A 15209-nucleotide genomic window follows, 5' to 3' on the forward strand; every position below is an offset into this window, starting at 1 on the left:
ACTCTTTGTTTCATTGCAGCTATTTGGTAAAGTTCATTTTTTTCTCTTTAATGTACACTCTGCACCCCATCTTGACAGACAAAACAAATATAGAAATTTTTGCAAATTCATTAAACAAGAAAAATTGAAATATCACATGGTCATAAGTATTCAGACCCTTTGCTCAGTATTGAGTAGAAGCACCCTCCTTTTGAGCTAGAACAGCCATGAGTCTTCTTGGGAATGATGTAACAAGTTATTCACACCTGGATTTGGGGATCCTCTGCCATTCTTTCTTGTAGATCCTCTCCAGTTCTGTCAGGTTGTATGGTGAATGTTGGTGGACAGCCATTTTCAGGTCTCTCCAGAGATGCTCAATTGGGTTTAGGTCAGGGCTCTCGCTGCGTCAGTCAAGAATGGTCACAGAATTGTTGTGAAGTCACTCCTTTGTTATTTTAGCTGTGTGCTTAGAGTCATTGTCTTCTTGGAAGGGGAACCTTCGGCCAAGTCGGAGGTTCAGAGCACTCTGGAAGAGGTTTTCTCCCAGGATATCTCTGTACTTTGCCGCATTCATCTTACCTTCAATTGCAACCAGTCGTCCTGTCCTTGCAGCTGAAAACCCCCCCGTAGCATGATGCTGCCACCACCATGTTTCACTGTTGGGATTGTATTGGGTAGGTGATGAGCAGTGCCTGGTTTTCTCTACACATACCGCTTAGAATAATCACCAAAAAGTTCTATCTTCGTCTCATCAGACCAGAAAATCTTATTTCTCATAGTCTGGGAGTCCATCATGTGCCTTTCTTGCAAACACTATGTGGGCTTTTATATGTCTTGCACTGAGGAGAGGCTTTCGTCAGGCCACTCTGCCATAAAAGCCTGACTGGTGGAGGGCTGCAGTGATAGTTGATTTGGTAGAACTTTCTCCCATCTCCCTACTGCATCTCTGGAGCTCAGCCACAGTGATCTTGGGGTTGTTCTTTACCTCTCACCAAGGCTCATCTCCCACGGTTGCTCAGTTTGGCTGGACGGTCAAGAGTTCTGGTGGTCCCAAACTTCTTCCATTTAAGTATTATAGAGGCCAGTATGCTCTTAAAAGCCTTGAGTTATGCAGAAATTCTTTTGTAACCTTGGCCAGATCTGTGCCTTGCCACAATGAGCTCCTTGGGCAGTTCCATTGACCTTATGATTTTCATTTGGTGTGACATGCACTGCGTGCTGTGAGGTCTTATATAGACAGGTGTTCGCCTTTCCAAATCAAGTCCTATCAGTTTAATTAAACACAGCTGGATGAAGGAGTGGAACCAACTCAAGGAGGATCACAAGGAAATGGACAGCAAAATATGACTGTCTGAGCAAAGGGTCTGAATACTTATGACCATGTCATATTTCAGTTTTTCTTGTTTAATAAATTCGCAAAAAAATATACATTTTTTTTTGTCAAGATGGGGTGCAGAGTATAAATATTAATGAGAAAAAAAAATAACTTTTTTGAATTTACCAAATGGCTGCAATGAAACAGAGTGAAAAATTTAAAGGGGTCTGAATACTTTCCGTACCCACTGTAGCAGCCATTTTTAATTATAATTCTAAATAAAAAAAAAAACTATTTGGAGTGTAATACACATCTCGCAAACCACTGGTTTATTAATATATTAGTAAAAGGATAAAAGTTTTCTTCCAATCAAACAGGATTAAACTACCTGCTTTTTGATATCGACATAAAAGTGACAACCCATTGGTTTCGAAAATCCAATTATTTATCCTATTGCGCCCTCTAGTGGTTGTTTGAATGAATGCAGTTCATTCTTAGTTTTCGTGGATTGTTCTTTATTATGTTCGCCTGTGATGTCTGGTATGTACTTGTATCCTCTGCATTGCAGTGTGCACTAATGCAGCTTTCAAATAAGCAAAAAAGCAATGAAATAAGCAAAAAAAGAAGACAAAAAAACCCAAACCATACAGGAAAAATACTTCTACATGAATCAAAAAGATTAGCAGCATTTTACTTTGTAGTGTCTGACAGCACATTCAGGCCTTTATCACACAGGCGTAAAGTGCTTCATGCAATGTTTAGCATATAATTCTGCGTTCAGACGGGCAGATGGGCGGCCATTGTAGCTGCATTATATCAGTGCAAAACATTGTGCAGCATTAGAAAGACCCTTGTGTGCACAGACAAGCAGGAAAGCATTCAGGCTGGCCATGGCTCTTCTATGCCATCTATGCTATTGTTATAAAACTGAGTGGTTAATATAAATATGTAATCTAATGCTAATGAATATTTGGATACAATATGAACCCTTTGGTGTTTGGCGCACTCAGTGCACTGACATTATATGATGTACTTGGAAACTGTAACTCGAGTCTACATTGAGAGATATTGATAACCCTGTCAGTCGGTGTACTGGGAGCGGCCACAGCCTCCGCAAACTATACACTGAGCAGTGACTGAACCTGCGCCATCCCTATGGCCAAACGCTGCCTGGAGGAATAAAGTTAATTTCCTCCTGGCGACGGTGCTCTAAGTGCGAGCGGCGGGATCAATCGGAATCTGCTAACAGGAGATTACAGGGCCCTTGTATTTGAGGGATGTGCTCTCACCTCAAAGGCTGCTTTCACATTGCGTTTTTACCTATGTTCACTGGTCCCGTCGGGGCAAACGTGTTTCGGACTCATACGCCGAGGGGGCCATTGACTATAATGGAGCAGACGGAGTCAGCGTGTGCTCTGTTTTGCACCATTTTCGGGCATATATGTTTTCTGCAGGCGAACACCCGCCTACTACAATCGGTTGTCCGCCTGCAGAAAACGTATATGCCCGAAAATGGTGTAAGACACAGCACAAGCTGACTCCATCTACTCCATTATAGTCAATGGCCCCGTTGACGTATGCGTCCGAAACACGTTTTGCAGGGGGAGGGGGATTTTGGACGGATGCCCCAACGGGACCAGTGAACGTAGGTAAAAACGCAATGTGAACACGATAGCTTATCAGCTATTTATAATGTCCTCACAAGATATGTCATACGTGTTTGGATGGGAATGCTCATTTATTCATAGGGCAGTCAATTTTATGGATGGTAGACTAATTTTACTACGGACCAGCAGTGAGACGAACTAGCATGGCTCCATAAAGCAAAACTTCCAGAAGCATTAAAGGGTTATTATATCCTCGCCCCTAAAGAGTAAAAAAAAGGATATCCACTAGTCATAGCAGCAGACCACGCTTAACAGATAGGTAATAGAGCCGGAGTGACAGAGGCTTCAGATCTACCATAGTACTTAAGCCTCATTTGCATATTAATTCAGGCACTGATTTCTCAGTAACAGAGGAACTGACCGGCCATGGAAAGGTATTTCCCGGCTTGTCTTTGAAAGAGCTATATACACATATACTAGTAAATAGTTTAGGATGTAAGATTCTACTGACAAATTCTCTTTAATTGCCTGCAGATATGAGAGGACTAGATCCTGAGACCCCACCAATTGCTCATAAGTCCTCCAAGAAGTGCACCGCTCAGGAGACAGGAGAGTGCACAGTACGGAGTACGGTGTAATGGAATGTATAGGCACTGGAGCTGTAAAACCTATGCTTTCTATTGTATTCATACTCCGCTCTGTGCTAAGTATCTGTATAGGGAATGCAAAAACAAATATAATGATCCAGTACTGGCTTCCCTCCATTCAGTGTAATGGGGATGGAATGTCCCAGTGTCATCAGTTTGGTGCAAATCAGTCAGCAATCATCATTCATTACTGGATAAAAAGTATCTGCAAAAAACAAATGTCTGAGGGATCCGTTAATGTGTAATGAAAGTGCATGGAAAATGAATCCGCTAACAATGTATCTGTTGGGCATTCAGTTAACGGATCCTATCGTTTCACTGCGCAGGCCCGGGACACCACAGTTGTGCACTTCGACCTAATGGATATGTTAAAAACGGATAGAAACAAACAGCAATAGAGAATCCGTTATACAATGGATTGGTTTTAAAATGCTAACGATCCCCTCTTTAACAGATCCATTATAACTAATTACTGGATCAGGTTTTAATGGAGATCACTGTGCACACATAAACAGTCTTTTAGGGGACTTTTGAGCGATCGGTGGGAGTCTTAGGCTATGTGCGCACGTTGCGTAATTCCATGCAGTTGCGCTGCGATCTGCACCGCAGCGTAACTGCATGCGTCCTGCGTCCCCTGCATAATCTATGAAGATTATGCAGGAGCTGTGCGCACGTGGCGTCTTAGAGCGCAGCGCTTCGGCTGCTGCCCGAAGCGCTGCGTTCTAAGAAGTGACATGTCGCTTCTTCCGTGCGCTTTGCCGGCAGCCCCCGCTCTGTCTATGGCAGGAGCTGCAGGCAGAGCGCATGGAATCGGCTTTTTTTTTTCACTACGGACATTTTCTGCAGCGATTTGAAGCGCACGTGTGCTCTTCAGATCGCTGCAGAAATTTCTGCAGGGCTAGTACGCAGCGTGCGCACATAGCCTAAGGAACTGAGCCATACTAATCTGCAGGGAATTAAAATCCCTACAGTAAAAGCTGATGAAGGCTTAGCTGCTCTTTAAAGCCACTTTAAATAATACATTAGGACATTCTGACCCTTGCACCGTGTTTTTTCAGCAGGTACAGTCAGCATAAGGCAGTGTTGGCACAAGAAACCTTTCCGCTGCGGATTTGGTGACACATCCACAACTAATGTGCAAGTGTTACTTGTGGCCTTTGTTGTGGATTTGGCTGTGAATTTCACCTTACTCCGTTTGCTAAGTATTCAACAGGGTGAAAATTTGCGTAATAATGAGCATAGTGTAGATTTGAAATCCACACCATGTTTTTATTTTTGTGCAGATGTTTTTTTTTTTTTTTGTGACTGGATTTTTTGAAAAACCCATTTACTTGCATTGTACTAAAAATTGCAGCAGATCTGCGGTGCGGAGATGTGAACATGACCTAACACTGGCAGTGTTTAGTGCAGTCTGTATTCTGTAATGTCGCTCTAAAAATCAGCAGCACAATACAGACCCCACATCCTGTGAAGAGATAGCACAAGGCTATGATATATTTGTTGCTAAGAGGAAAGCGTTCTCCACCATGAATAGCACCAACAGTGTGTGGTCAGGGGCGGTGCTGGTGGTACCCCCTTCCCAATATTCAGTATTGTATAGCCAACAGTGTGTGTGTTCAGGAGGGGCGCTGGTGGTACCCCCTTCCCAATATTCAGTATTGTATAGCCAACAGTGTGTGTGGTCAGGGGCGGTGCTGGTGGTACCCCCTTCCCAATATTCAGTATTGTATAGCCAACAGTGTGTGTGTTCAGGAGGGGCGCTGGTGGTGTCTCCTCAATATTCAGTATTGTATAGCCAACAGTGTGTGTGGTCAGGGGCGGCGCTGGTGGTACCCCCTCCTCAATATTCAGTATTGTATAGCCAACAGTGTGTGTGTCCAGGAGGGGTGCTGGTGGTGTCTCCTCAATATTCAGTATTTTATAGCCAACAGTGTGTGTGGTCAGGGGCGGCGCTGGTGGTACCTCCTTCCCAATATTCAGTATTGTATAGCCAACAGTGTGTGTGTTCAGGAGGGGCGTTGGTGGTACCTCCTTCCCAATATTCAGTATTGTATAGCCAACAGTGTGTGTGTTCAGGAGCGGTGCTGGTGGTGTCTCCTCAATATTCAGTATCACATAGCCAATAGTGTGTGTGCTCAGGAGCGGTGCTGGTGGTGTCTCCTCAATATTCAGTATCACATAGCCAATAGTGTGTGTGCTCAGGAGCGGTGCTGGTGGTGTCTCCTCAATATTCAGTATCACATAGCCAATAGTGTGTGTGCTCAGGAGCGGTGCTGGTGGTGTCTCCTCAATATTCAGTATCACATAGCCAACGGTGTGTGTGCTCAGGAGCGGTGCTGGTGGTACCCCCTCCTCAATATTCAGTAGCACATAGCCAATGGTGTGTGTGCTCAGGAGCGGTGCTGGTGGTACCCCCTCAATATTCAGTAGCACATAGCCAACGGTGTGTGTGCTCAGGAGCGGTGCTGGTGGTACCCCCTCCTCAATATTCAGTAGCACATAGCCAACGGTGTGTGTGCTCAGGAGCGGTGCTGGTGGTACCCCCTCAATATTCAGTAGCACATAGCCAACGGTGTGTGTGCTCAGGAGCGGTGCTGGTGGTACCCCCTCCTCAATATTCAGTAGCACATAGCCAACGGTGTGTGTGCTCAGGAGCGGTGCTGGTGGTACCCCCTCAATATTCAGTAGCACATAGCCAACGGTGTGTGTGCTCAGGAGCGGTGCTGGTGGTACCCCCTCAATATTCAGTATCACATAGCCAACGGTGTGTGTGTGCTCAGGAGCGGTGCTGGTGGTACCCCCTCCTCAATATTGAGTATTGCATAGCCAACTGTGTGTGTGTTCAGGAGGGGAGCTGGTTGTAACCCCCCCCCCCCCCCCCCCCACCCCTCAAAATTCAGTATTGCATATCCAACAGATGCCTCCGGCCACACTTGCTCCATCCACCACCGGAATGACATGCCAGTAAGTCTGGTGTGGGAGTCCATGTATCACCAGAATGGGGGAGAATCCATGGTGGGCCTGAGCCTAATAGGAGCGTTTTTAGGCAGCTCCAGTGCGTCTTTTCTTATAGACATAAACCATTGGCTCTGATATCTGCTGTTATAAAGTATATGTCTGCCCCGAGCAGTCCCTTCCCCCAGATCCTTACCTGGCACAGCTTATCTCCCACATGATGACGCTCTGTGTGATTCACACTTATTATAAAGCGAGCATGAGTGTAAGGATTTTATATATGTGTAAAAAGTTCCATTCTGTCTGTGATTCACATTGTTCCCGCGGTCGGCCCCATTCCCCATGGTGCACTTGTACGTGGGCTCGGAGCACATCTGTTCTTACTATCTTTCATGTTCCCATGAACAATTGTTTCCGCTCTTTTTTTTTTTTTCCTCTTTTGCAGATTTTTATAGCAATCATAACGTTATTTTTTTGCCAGCACTGACACATTCCTTTAATGGATAAATATTAATTTACTTAGTTGAATCCTGGAAAACATACATTTTTTATTTGGAATCCTTTATTAAAACCATGATCTGTGTGGTGTAAACCTCTGGAGCCCCGCTGATCCTGAAAATGAAGGGTGCCTAGTGCCAACACTTGTTAAGATGGGAATACCCCTTTATATTAGGGGTTCTGGACTGGGGTTTCAACGGATTTAAACGGCCTTATCTGATTATGGGGTCTGCATTAATGTAGATACAAAGTTCCAGGATCTCAATGACTTTTGTTGTCATTGTTACTTTGTTCATGTTGTTTTATTGTGGATTTATTCCGCTTACAGGATTTTTCTTTCTAAGGCCCTGTGCGCACTCTGCGTTTTTTGCCGCTGATTTGCCGCGGTTTTTGCTGCAGAAAAAGTGCGGTTTTTGTTCATAACCTTTCTGCAATTCGTCCCCAGCAAAATCTATGGGAAAACCAAAATGCTGTTCGCTCACTTTGTTTTTTTCCCTATAGGTTTCGCTGTGGAAAAAAAGAAGTAGCATGTCACTTCTTTTCCGCAGGTACCTGCGTTTTTGCCATAGATAATGGTAAAAAAAACTGCAGGGACCAATCTGCGGCAAAACCGCGGGTGCATTTTTACCGCAATATCTGCCGCAGGTGTGGAACTCCACCAGAGGGTGCGGATTTTTCTTAAGAAAAGCAAATATCTCAGTGCGTACAGACCCTTAGTACTGTCATATTTAATTATGGGACAACTTCTTTATAAAGCAGTACCCATTTAAACGGAACCTGTCAGGTCCAATATGCACCCAGAACCACGAGCAGTTCTGGGTGTATATTGCTAATCCCTGCCGTCCCTGTATACACTAGCATAGATAAAGAGATCTTTAGAAAAAGTATTTCTAGAGATCCTTTATCATATGCTAATGAGCACGGGGACAAGTCGCAAGGGCGTAACTTCATGCGCTCATTTCACCCTCTTAGGGTAACTTCACACATTGCGGGTTGTTTTGGTTTTTTTTTGACGCTGCATTTTTGTGCGTTTTTTGACTCAAAAACCGCACATAAACGCACCCGCGTCAAAAAAAGGCATGCGTTTTTACTACGTTTTTTGCTCACTGCGTTTTTATGCGCTTTTTATCAGTAAACCATGCCATTACAGATTGTTGAAAAAAAATTAAAAAAAAAAGGTCTGATGTCATTTTCTTCTTGAATATGTTCTTCATTCTCCACTAGTGTATGCAGGAGAGCAGACAGCTGCAGAACTATAAGGCTCAGCATGCTCCATCCAGGACTGTATGCTGGAGAGAGAGGCAGGGGGAGCAGAACTACAAGGGTCAGCATACTCCATCCAATAGTGTATGCAGGAGACCAGACAGCAGCTGCAGAACTACAAGGCTCAGCATCCTCCATCCAGGACTGTATGCAGGAGTTTTTTGCACCCCCCCCCAATAAATGACGTGGGCTTCGCCATATTATATTTTTGTATGCTAGCCGGGTACAGCAGGCAGGTACGGGCTGCCCCCAACCCCCAGCTGCCTATTTGTACTCGGCTGGGAACCAAAAATATAGGGAAGCCCTTTTTTTTTTTTTAATTATCATGAATTTCATGAAATAATTAAAAAAGAAAAATGATGTGGGCGTCGCCCAATTTTTGAGTCCAGCCAGGTACAACTAGGCAGCTGGGGATTTGAATTCGCAGTGCAGAGTGCCCAAGCTTTCTGGGCACCCCCGCTGCAAATTGCAGTCCGCAGCCACCCCAGAAAATGGCGCTTTCATAGAAGCTCCATCATCTGGCGCTGGGTAATGATGGGGTTGGAGCTAGCTGTATATTATCAGCTGGCCCTAAGCCCGAAATTCATGGTGTCACGCCAATATTAGACATAGCCACCATGAATTTCTAGTAAAAAAAAAAAACACAACACACAGAATTTTTTTTTTATTAGAAATAGAACACAACACAATTAGTGACTCCATCTTTATTGAAATAAAGAACACCCCCTTTCCGCAGTAAATCTGGGTCAAGGGTCCCGTTCCGTCCAATCCAGACCCAATATCATCTGATCGGTTTGCTGGAAGGCATACCGATCAGATGATGTCAGGTTCAAGGGCCTGACTCACATGACACATCAGCTGATTGTATAAAAGCAGTTTATACAATCAGCTGAAGCATTAGTACAAAAAAAAAAATACACACTTCTGTGCACACTCCCGTCTGATCGCTGCAGGACCCGGCGGTAATCAGCTGATGAAGTCTCCTGACGGCATCAGCTGATAGTTTAAGCCGGCCGGGCGATAAAAAGCCGTCATCACCGCGAGACTTACGATCAGCTGATGCGTCAGGTGCCGCATCAGGTGGTCACCACCAGGTCTTGCAGCTATCGGACGAGTCTGCACACAGCCGGAGCGGGGATAGCGGTACCGGGAAGACTAGCTGGGAGCGGAAATGGCACCGGGAGTCTGCAGACAGGTGAGTATGAATTTTTTTTTTTCCTGTTCACTTTTGATTTCACAGCTGCTTCCACCTCCCGCCTGGACATGGCGCCACACGGGAGGTGGAAGCAGCGGTGGCGGTACCGGGAGGATTCACGCTTCTGTGGTTACCAACACAAGAAATCCTCTTCCTGTACATGTCACTTTACTACCCACCCCTTGCGTTTATAACCTCGTTTTTAGTCATAGAAATGCACTAAAACGCAGCTATATTTGCAATTTGCGCTTCTCATTGCATTTTTGAACATCTCATTGAACTCAATGGGTGGAAAACGCAGGAATAATTGACATGCTGCGTTTTTGTGGGCACCACAAAAACGCAGCTAAAAAATAAACGCTGCATGCAGACAGCAAAAATGAAAACTCAGACTTTGCTGGGGAAGCAATGTCATGCAGTTTTCTGAACAAAAACGCACCCGAACAACGCGCAAAAACGCACTGTGCGCACATAGCCTTAGCATGTTAGCACAGCCACAGGGGCGTACTAGCATGCTATTCAATGCCCACTGTTGGCGTCATCACCAGCAGTGACGCGTGACCCTGTTGTCCGTTGCTGCAGCCTCAGTCGCCAAGCACTGCGCATGAACAGGTCACCGCACATCCAGTCATGTGCACTATGAAGCCAGGTGTACGCATCCCGGCTTCAGAGAGGTCTAGTGTGCATGACCGGAATTGCCGGAGACTTTTGATCATGAAAACTGCTCGGCATCTGAGACTGCAGCAACGGACAGGTACACACGTCACCGCTGGTGGTGCTGCATTGAATAGCATGTTAGCACACCCACAGGAACTGCTAAGAGGGTGGAATGAAAGATTACCGCACCTGCGGTAAAAAAATGCACCCGAAAACCGCATGCGGTTTTGCTTCGATTTTTCCGCAGGTTGTTCCCTGTGTTTTTTTCACCATTATTTATGGAAAAAAACGCAGGTACCTGCGGAAAAGAAGTGACATGCACATTCTTTTTGCTGCAGAAATTCTGCAGCAAAACCTGAAAGGGAAAAAAACGCATTGTGCACAGCATTTGTTTTACCATAGGTTTTGCTGGTTAAGGACTGCAGAAAGGTTATGAACATTTTCTGCAGCAATTCATGTAGCAAAACCGCGGCAAAAACTGCAACGTGCGCACAGGGCCTAATTGCTGCATGTGGTCCAGAGTCTGTAAACCGTCACATGAATGCTGAATGTTTCTTACAGGCCCCTGGCTTCGCCCTCTGACGTGTCTACTTAGCACAGTGTTGGAAGTGAAATGACTGACACAACCAAGGAGCAGAGAGTGAGACCAAAGCCAGGGTTTATCTGCTCTGTGTATGTACAGGACAGATGTTGCAGAGAGCTATCAGTGAACCTTCATCTGCTCATGTGTGACCACTGCTCTGAATACCAGCCGATAGACATGCCATTGGACACTGAACCCCATAACAAAGTTTGGCCATGGGGCAAATGATTCAGGGATGTCAGAAAAGCCGAACTCTATAAAATTTACAGTGGCATGTAAAAGTTTGGGCACCTCTGGTCAAAATTACTGTTGTCGTAAGTCTTCCAGTTCTGTGAGATTCCTGGCTCGTGCTGCATGCACTGCTCTTTGCGGTCCAGCCACAGATTTTCTATGATGATCAGATCAGGGGACTGTGAGGGCCATTGTAAAACCTTCAGCTTGCACCTTTTGAGGTCATCTAGTGTGGATTTGGACTTGTGTTTTAAAATCATCATCCATTTGTAGAAGCCATCCTCTTTTCAACTTCAGCTATTTTTTTTTTTTTTACAGATAGTGTATGTTGCATCAAGAATTTGTTGAAATTTAATTCAATCCATTCTCCCCTCTACCCGTGAAATGTTCCCTGTGCCTTTCGCTACAACACAACCCCAAAGCATGATTGATTCACCCCTATGCCTAATGGTTGGCGATATGTTTTTTTCCTGAAATCCTGTCCCTTTTTTCTCCACACATACCTTTGATCACTGTGGCCAAAGAGTTCTATTTTAATCTCATTGGTCCACGGGACCTATTTCCAAAATGCATCAGGCTTGTTAAGATGTTCTTTTGCATACTTTTGACACATTTTATGGTGAAGACGTAGGAGAGGTTTTCTTCTGATGATGCTTCCATGAAGGCCATATTTGTGCGGATGTCTCTGAACAGTAGAACAATCTACACAACTTCAGAGTCTGCTAAATTTTTCTGACGGTCTTATGCGGTAAAGCGGGGTTCTGATTTGCCTCTGTAGCAATCCTACGAGCAGCTCTCTCAGAAATATTGCTTTGTCTTCCAGACCTTATCTTGACTAAAGCCCCCATCACATTTGACGACTTTCCAGCGATCCCAAAACCGATACGACCTGATAAGGATCGCTGGTGAGATGTCAAACAGTCAGATCTTCCCAACGACGCAGCAACAATACAGCGATTATAGTTTATTATAGTGACCTGTATAACGATCTCGGTGGTCGTTGCACGCCTACATGGCTGTATGTTTCTGAGCTCTGAGTCGTCAACGAGGTCGTTCGTAAGGTGTCAAACACACCGACGCATCCTGCCCAGCAGGACCTTGACGATCAAAAAATGGTCCAGGCCATTCTGACAAGACCAGCGATCTGACAGCAGGGGCCTGGTCGGTGCTATGTGTCAAACGTAGCGAGATCGTTGTTGCGTCACAGAATCTGTGACTCAGCAGCGATCTCGCTATGTGTGAAGGTACCTTTACACTCCTCCTGATAACTGCCATTTCTGAATTACATCTTGAACTGAAGAAAATACTACTTGAAAACATTTTGCGTTCTTGTTACAGCTTTCTCCTGAGTTTTGTGGGGCCCCACTATTTTCATTTTCAGAGTGCTAGGCAGCTGCTTAGAAGAACCCATGGCTGCTTGTTTTGGCACAAGGTTAGACGAGGTTGGGCTTTTATAAAGCTGTGAAATTTGCATCACCTGGCCTTTCGCGCTCCGACTGGGATCACGTTGTTCCCTGCCTCCATTGATGGATCTGTGACTTGATCACAGGGCTCCAATGAGTTGGTATGGCATCAGGAGTCAGATGATCACCACTGTTGCTGCCGTGACGTGTTTCCTGTGAATGCCAGCAGAACGCTGCCACTCACAGTAACAGCATTTCTCCTGATCAGAGCAGTGCTGAAGCATTGCTCTGATGAGGAGAAGCGATCGGACACTGCAGGCATAAAGTCCACTGGTAAAATCATTAAAAAAAAGTTTTGGAAAATATGAACACCCCCCCCCCCCCTTTATTATTGAAAATAAAACAATAATATTAAAAAATAAACATATTTGGTATTGCTGCATTTAGAAATACCTGATCTATTAAAATATAAAATCAATTAATGTGATTGATGTACGGCGAGAAAGATTCCAAACATCAAAATGAAGGGGTTTTTTTTCGATGCCGCAGACATCTACATTGCTTCGACACAAAAAATGGTATAATTAAAAACACCAGCTCAAGATGCAAAAAATAAGCCATCACTGAGCCCCAGATCCTGAAAAATGAGAACGCTACGGGTCTCAGGAAATGGAGACAAAGGGGCTTTTTGTGGGTTTTTTTTTTTTTATTTTTATTTTTACAAACTTCAGAATTTTTTTTTCACCACCTAGCAATTTTTTGTTTTCTCCTCCCCTTCTTCCAAGAGCCATAATTTTTTTTTCTTTTCTAATTTTTCCATCCATTAGCCGTATGAGAGCTTGTTTTTTTGCGGGACAAGTTGTACTTTTGAATGAAACCATTAATTTTACCTATAGGGGAAAGAAATCAAAGTACGGTGAAATTGCAAAAAAAAAATAAAATAATAAAGTGCAATTCCACAATGTTTTTTTTTTTTTTTTTTTTTTTTTTATATATACTTACCATGTTCACTATATGGTGAAACTGGAATCTGATCTGGCATCATGATTCTCCAGGTCAGGACGAGTTCACAGACACCAAACATGTATAGTTTTCTTTCAATTTAAGTCGTTAAAAATTAGCTTTTGGCGCCATTTTACGAGACCCGTAATGTTTAAATTTTTTGTGATCTGCGGCTGTGCCATGGCTTACTTTTTGCACCCTAAGCTGAAATTTTTACTGGTACCAATTTTGGGTAGATGGGATGTGATTTTTTTTATTTTTTTTTAGTTTCGCTGTATATTGATCAGATTTATTTTATTATATATTTTGATTACTCACACATTTTTTAACTCTGCAATACCAAATATGTGCTTGTTTTGACCTATGACGTGTACATATGTCATGGGTGGTTAAAGGGTTAATTAGGTCTGTGTAATTAGGCCTAGTGTGACTACATTTTAGCATTTATATTCCTGCATCTATATCTGGCCCTCCTCTATTTCTGCTAAACCATAGGGAGCTGTGGTGACCTAAGATCAGTTCAGTGGGACTGGAGGAGGTCCGGGTACTGCGTCTCCCCTGATACAAATGCTAAAATGAAATGGGGCAGCCTTTGATAGATTTTCTACATGGGGTCGACACATTTGCAGATCACTGTGCTGTACTCACCTGCTGGTCCAAGGGACATACTCTGATCATGTAAGGCTGCTTTCACATCAGCGTTTTTTTGCCAGTCGGCAAAGAATAGCAAGACGCATATGAGCGGATCCTTTACAAATGCGTTGTAATTTCAATTCATTTGCAATGGAGTCGCGGCAAGATACGGTCACGTGCATCATACACTGGATCCGGTGAGATGCAGTATTTTATCTTTTTTCAAAAACGCTACTTGTAGTGTTTTTGACCTTCGACAAAATACTGCATCTCACTGAATCCTTCACATTGCGGCGGTACCTGGAATGCAGTTCAACGAGCTGGATCCTGCTCTACCAAAAGTTATGGCATTCTGGTAGGAATGCAATTTGCAGCGGGAAGGGGGCAGAAAGCTTGGGCTACCCTGCGCTGCGGATTCTAATTCCCAACTGCCTAGTTGTACTTGGCCGGACACAAAAATTGGGCATAGCCCACGTCATTTTTTTTTTTGTTTTTAATTATTTCATGAAATAATTAAAAAAGGGCTTCCTTATATTACCTTATTACATACAAAAATAGGGCGAAGCCCGCGTCATTTTTTTTTATTTTTGTTTTAGTTTTTGGTCAAAAAACTTAAAAAAAAAAAAAAAAGGGGGCTTTCCTGGATCTTCTATTGCCAGTGAAGGTAACACTAAGCAGCCAGTAGTTGCTTGGGTACCCTTAGCAATAGAAAATGCAGCGGGAGCCCACGCATTTTTTTTGTTTTACCCCTAACCCTAGGGATAGGGTTTTGTGTTCGGGTTTTTTTTTTCTTTTTGTTTTTTTTTTTAATAAATAAAAAAAAAAATAGATATGGGCTTCGCCCATTGAGCATTTTCCTGACCACACAGCCAGCAGAACAAGTAATCAGATCAGCTGACTCCAGTGTCAGCCGATTACTTGTTCTGTGACCCCTGCATCAATCGCAGCGTGTGCGGGCTGTGAGGTCAGCTGAGTTCGTCCGGCACACAGTCGGCTGATCTGAACTCGATTGACTTCACAGCCCGCACACGCTGCGATGGATGCAGGGGGACACAGAACAAGTAATCAGCCGACACTGGAGTCAGCTGATCTGAACTCAGCTGACTCCTGACCGCACACAGTCACATGTGATCGGCAGCAGCCAGTGACTGCTGTTAACCTGCATCCATCGCAGCGTGTGCGGGCTGTGAGATCAGGAGTCAGCTGACTCCAGTGCCGGCCAATATGTCCCACTGCATCCA

General features: G+C 44.2%; 1 protein-coding gene across 4 annotated transcripts in view; it reads left to right on the plus strand.

Annotated features, from left to right (window-relative positions):
- AGAP1 (ArfGAP with GTPase domain, ankyrin repeat and PH domain 1) overlaps positions 1 to 15209 on the plus strand; it is a 578830-nt gene that overhangs the window by 356804 nt on the left and 206817 nt on the right. The gene's annotated exons all lie outside the window — the stretch shown is intronic.

The sequence above is a fragment of the Anomaloglossus baeobatrachus genome, chromosome 7 (genome assembly GCF_048569485.1).
Source record: "Anomaloglossus baeobatrachus isolate aAnoBae1 chromosome 7, aAnoBae1.hap1, whole genome shotgun sequence".
Lineage (NCBI taxonomy): Eukaryota > Metazoa > Chordata > Amphibia > Anura > Aromobatidae > Anomaloglossus > Anomaloglossus baeobatrachus.